This window comes from Coregonus lavaretus, assembly GCF_964263955.1.
Source record: "Coregonus lavaretus genome assembly, chromosome: 21".
In the NCBI taxonomy this organism is placed as follows: domain Eukaryota; kingdom Metazoa; phylum Chordata; class Actinopteri; order Salmoniformes; family Salmonidae; genus Coregonus; species Coregonus lavaretus.
Window position 1 is genome coordinate 155,890 of NC_140008.1, and position 6,000 is coordinate 161,889.

Consider the following 6,000-nt stretch of genomic DNA (forward strand, 5'->3'; position numbering starts at 1 on the left):
TATGGCCATTGCCTGCCTGTGTATGGCCATTGCCTGCCTGTGTATGGCCATTGCCTGCCTGTGTATGGCCATTGCCTGCCTGTGACCGCGATTCCTGCCTTCTGCAAAGGCATAATAAACACCTGCCGCTCTGCGCGTGAATCTACACCTTTTTCTCCCTGAGTATTCATTACACTTAAGGCTTTCCTACTTGTATATTTAAAATTCAAAAGGCACTATCTTCTTTGCAGGTGCAAAGTAACAGTTGAATAAGATGAGAAAAAATAAGAAACCCGTACACTGCTCTTGATAGTATCACTGCTCTTGATAGTATCACTGCTCTTGATAGTATCACTGCTCTTGATAGTATCACTGCTCTTGATAGTATAACTGCTCTTTATTAAGCTTTACGTATCGGCCTCAAGGTCTTCATCAGAGCTTTTGTGTTTCTTATTTTTTCTCTACTTCTATATTTAAAAAACAATTGTACAGTGCCTTGCAAAAGTACTCATCCCCCTTGGCGTTTTTCTTATTTTGTTGCATTACAACCAGTAAATTAAATGGATTTGGATTTCATGTAATGGACATACACAAAATAGTCCAAATTGGTGAAGTGAAATGAAAAAAATATATATTTTCAAAAATTATAAAAAATAATAACGGAAAAGTGGTGCGTGCATATGTATTCACCCCCTTTGCTATGAAGCCCCTAAATAAGATCTGGTGCAACCAATTACCTTCAGAAGTCACATAATTAGTTAAATAAAGTCCACCTGTGTGCAATCTAAGTGTCACATGATCTCAGTATATATACACCTGTTCTGAAAGGCCCAAGAGTCTGCAACACCACTACGCAAGGGGCACCACTAAGCAAGCAGCACCATGAAGACCAAAGAGCTCGCCAAACAGGTCAGGGACAAAGTTGTGGAGAAGTACAGATCAGGGTTGGGTTATAAAAAAATATCTGAAACTTTGAACATCCCACGGAGCACCATTAAATCCATTATTAAAAAATTGAAACAATATTGCACCACAACAAACCTGCCAAGAGAGGGCTGCCTACCAAAATTCACGGACCAGGCAAGGAGGGCATTAATCAGAGAGGCAACAAAGAGACCAAAGGTAACCCTGAAGGAGCTGCAAAGCTACACAGCGGAGATTGGAGTATCTGTCCATAGGACCACTTTAAGCCGTACACTCCACAGAGCTGGGCTTTACGGAAGAGTGGCCAGAAAAAAGCCATTGCTTAAAGAAAGAAATAAGCAAACATGTTTGGTGTTCGCCAAAAGGCATGTGGGAGACTCCCCAAACATATGGAAGAAGGTACTCTGGTCAGATGAGACTAAAATTGAGCTTTTTGACCATCAAGGAAAACGCTATTTCTGGCGCAAACCCAACACCTCTCATCACCCCGAGAACACCATCCCCACAGTGAAGCATGGTGGTGGCAGCATCATGCTGTGGGGATGTTTTTCATTGGCAGGGATTGGGAAACTGGTCAGTATTGAAGAAATGATGGATGGCGCTAAATATAGGGAAATTCTTGAGGGAAACCTGTTTCAATCTTCCAGAGATTTGAGACTGGGACGGAGGTTCACCTTCCAGCAGGACAATGACCCTAAGCATACTGCTAAAGCAACACTTGAGTGGTTTAAGCTGAAACATTTAAACGTCTTGGAATGGCCTAGTCAAAGCCCGACCTCAATTCAATTGAGAATCTGTGGTATGACTTAAAGATGGCTGTACACCAGCGGAACCCATCCAACTTGAAGGAGCTGGAGCAGTTTTGCCTTGAAGAATGGGAAAAAAAATCCCAGTGGCTAGATGTGCCAAGCTTATAGAGACATACCCCAAGAGACTTGCAGCTGTAATTGCTGCAAAAAGGTGGCTCTACAAAGTATTGACTTTGGTGGGGGGTGAATAGTTATGCACGCTCAAGTTTTCTGTTTTTTTGTCTTATTTCTTGTTTGTTTCACAATAAAAAATATTTTGCATCTTCAAAGTGGTAGGCATGTTGTGTAAATCAAATGATGCAAACCCCCAAAAAATCAATTTAAATTCCAGGTTGTAAGGGAACAAAATAGGAAAATGCTGAGGGGGGTGAATACTTTCACAAGACACTGTAGATCTAACTTCATTGGAATATATCTACAACTTTTTCAAAATTAATTTTTTTTTTGATCAATTTACCACAAAATCGTTTTGTTGAAATGTCCCAAAAAGTTGTGATGACACAGAGGACATTTTTTGTTGAGCAAGAGCAGTGGCAGCCAGGGAAAATGTTGGGGAAATAATGTGGTGACATCTTGTGGTCTTTATGTGAATTACAGTTACCCCAGGGGGCTAGTTACCCCGTAGTACCCTAAGATATAAATGTACCACACTAGAACGTTTGTATATAAATAGTAATATACACAATACATATGAAATACTTGTCTATTTCTGTAATTTCAATAGATTTAAAATGTTTAATAATCTACTTTGATTATTACTTTGTGAAAATATTGACATGCAGAGATACATCACATTGATAGTGCATCAACGAAAGTTAACTCGTTATCCACTTGCCACCTAATCCATAATATCAGTGTTGTAAAGGCTATAAGATGGCTTACTAAATAGCCCTTAAAGTGAAACTTTAATTAACTGGTGCAAAATTATTAGCAGTTATGTCAGTGCAAAACACAAAAACGTTATGGGATTTTAAAATGTCTTAAATGATAATTACGACAATTACGAACTAGGCCTACTATGTTTATGATTGATATTTTTGAGAAGTTCGAAGCAAAATCTCATGGTGTTATAACTAAGTATAGCCTAAGGTGGTTGTATTTCCTCTCCGTGTCTAATCGTGTGTAGCTGAATGAATGAGGCCGGTTGTCTGCGCTCTAATCACCCGCATTCTGATTCCGATTCAGCCGTTCCTTCGTTCTGTTCTCTGTTCTGACTGCTCCTGTGGGAGCCGCATGAGGAAGAGTATCTCTCACGGTGGGTTCCGGTGTAGCATACACACTGTCCACAGCGTTCTGTACGACGATAGACACAGCGATATACCTGAGCCATATTCAAGATTATCCAAACATTCATTTGATTTACTCTATACATTTGATTTTGATTTATTTGTAATGGCATTTTGAAATAGGCCTAACTTGAAATGAAATAGGCCTATTCGAAAATAAAAAGGCATATGACGTAATACTAGTAATAGTAATAACAATAATAATAATAAGTATTATTATTATTACTAATATTATTGTATTATAATTAACCTGTTATTATGTTGTCTGTCTGGAAGTATTTGTATAAATAACTGCATGATGACAGTATTATACCAGCTGTTAACCGTCACAGAATACACCAACCATTACAATAAAGCGTACACCATTTTAATGAGAAAATATTTCGATGACCATGTTTTTAATTCAATGCAGACTATATGAAAATGTTTAGAAAGCACGCATGCTGGCAGAAAAACACGTAGTTTAGGGTTGAGCATGCTGTCCCTTTAACAGAGAAAAGTCAACATTTACAGCGGTTTAATCCACTGGTCACCAGGGCTTTAAATTAAACGCTTCACAGAACAGCTCCTGCAAAATAGATATCTAAAAAATCTAGCTAAAAAGTGCATTTTACAACATTGTCATATCAACTTATTTGCAATTATTCACATTTATTCACATATTTCTTTTGCATTTAGCAAGGACCGTACAACCCTATAGGTCCTTTAACATTATTATGTTTTAAGATTGAAAAAAAGTGTAATAATTCTGTTAGTTTTTTTACAGAGATGGTAAATCTAATACATATTTGTTATTCCCACTCCAGCATCAAAAATAACAATTTGTTAAAAACAATAGATCAATTCAGAGGTTTAGGGTTGTCTGCTTGTATGATATCACACATTGACATTCTAGTCAAATGTTTGTTGTCATCAGATATGTAATTGTCTAACTAGTCAGATTGTAGTTCAGAGGGCTTGCATTGTTCAGTTATAATCACAATAACTAACTTCGTGGTCCTTGATAATAGCTGAAATAATGTAGTAAAAAAGTCTGACATGACCTTACACCCAATGTAACCATAGTTTGTCATGTGCAATGAAAGTATTGGAAGCCCAGACACAAATGGAATAATGGTTTTAAAGAAAAGTAACTATCTCTCTCATGCTTCTGACTGAGCTGCAGTTTGCTGTGCCTCACTCCTTTACAACTCGGACAAAACTGTAAACACGAATACTTTATATGCTGAAGAGCAATATTTCACTATATCTCTGTTGGACCCATGTTATAAGACAATGAGCATTCAAAGCAAAACACCGAAATCAAAATACACAATGTAGGCTCTACACTGCAACACGGAAGTATATTGCCTTGATTGTAGTGATTCTCGGCCCAATATGTCAGCGGCAAGAGTCAAAATAAACTTTGGATTTGGTCTGAACCTGCTGGTCTAGTTAATAAAGGGTTCTGTATAGCTCTGTAGGTCGATGCACCACCACGGACTGCAGTGTGGGGTTGGTGTGAATCTTCCCGGGGGTGGAGTTGCTGCTTTGACTGGTGGCTGCCTGCGGGGACGTGGGGCTCAGAGACTGGTGAGAGTTCGAGAGGAAGGCGGGGATGTGGGGCGTCAAGATCCACCGGAGTCGGGGTGGGTTTGATGGGCACTAGGATGGCAGGTAGGGTCTGGCCTCCGTGACACAGAGATTTAAGGGGCATGCCGTAGGCCCCATATTCACCGCTCATAGAGATAGGAGAAACAGAGTCCACCATAGTGTTGTACATGTGAGGCCAAGCCGCAGTCAGCTGGTTGTGCAGCGGGTAGCCCGCAGACATGGACTGCATGGTGGAGAACGCCAGACTCCCGGGAACCTTGTACTCTCTCGCGATTATGTTCTCTATAGCAAATGGGTGTTTAAAAGTTGATGGCTGCAACAATCCCAAATTATAGCTGGAGATCTGAGTGAGGTGTGTGCTGGTGGTGCTGAGCTTAGCCTGCTGTTGGGGGTAATGGGCCGCGTCAGACTGCTTGGACTGAGCCAGGTGCTCCTGCGCCATGATCATCATCATCACCTTGAACCGTTTTCGGCGCCGCAAGAAGCTCCCGTTCTCGAACATGTCCCCGCAGCTGGGGTGCAGAGCCCAGAAGCTACCCTTCCCGGGCTGGTCCGGGCGCCGCGGGATCTTGATGAAACAGTCGTTGAAGGACAGGTTGTGTCGTAAAGAGTTCTGCCACCGCTGAGTGTTCTCTCTGTAGTAAGGGAACCTGTCCATGATGAACTTGTAGATCTCGCTGAGAGGGAGCATCTTCTCCGGGCAGGACTGGATGGCCATGGCGGTGAGGGAGATATAGGAGTAGGGAGGTTTCTGGTCGCTGTACGTGTTCCTCCCTGGTCGGGGCATCCTGACAGTGTTCTTTCAGAACACTTCACTTCAAATAACTCGTTCCGCTTAGTTAGGCTCCGCGGTGAACACTTCTCAGCACTCTGCATTAAAATAAATATTATGCATGTATAAAATCAAAAACACAGGAGTATAGTCAAAGTTTAACGTCTGAAAGTTGCGGTATATCGATCCGGTCTCCAGAACTCTGTGATGTAGCTCTCTCTTGTCTTCCTGGGAAAGTCAGCCTGGTTGTCTTTGCCGAGCTGTGAGCTGCCGTCTTGACTTTAGTAAAGTGGCAGTCAACTTTTCTCTCCGTGTTAGTTGAGTGGAACCGATCTCATCTCCCTGTCTCATCCCGTCCTGATAAGTAGCAGCTATACTTCCATGTCCTCCTCTCTCTGCCGTGTGATAGTGGATTGTGGTGCCGTGTGATAGTGGATTGTGGTGCCTTGTGATAGTGGATTGTGGTTGTCCTTTGTGATAGTGGATTGTGGTGCCGTGTGATAGTGGATTGTGGTGCCGTGTGATAGTGGATTGTGGTGCCGTGTGATAGTGGATTGTGGTGCCGTGTGATAGTGGATTGTGGTGCCGTGTGATAGTGGATTGTGGTGCCGTGTGATAGTGGATTGTGGTGCCATGT

General features: G+C 41.7%; 1 pseudogene across 1 annotated transcript; it reads right to left on the minus strand.

Moving 5' to 3' along the window:
* Positions 1 to 4,432: 4,432 nt before the first annotated feature.
* LOC311148672 (forkhead box protein B1-like) lies at positions 4,433 to 5,378 on the minus strand (annotated as a pseudogene). Its single transcript has one exon. The product of its transcript is annotated as a forkhead box protein B1-like (transcript).
* Between the last annotated feature and the right edge of the window lie 622 nt (positions 5,379 to 6,000).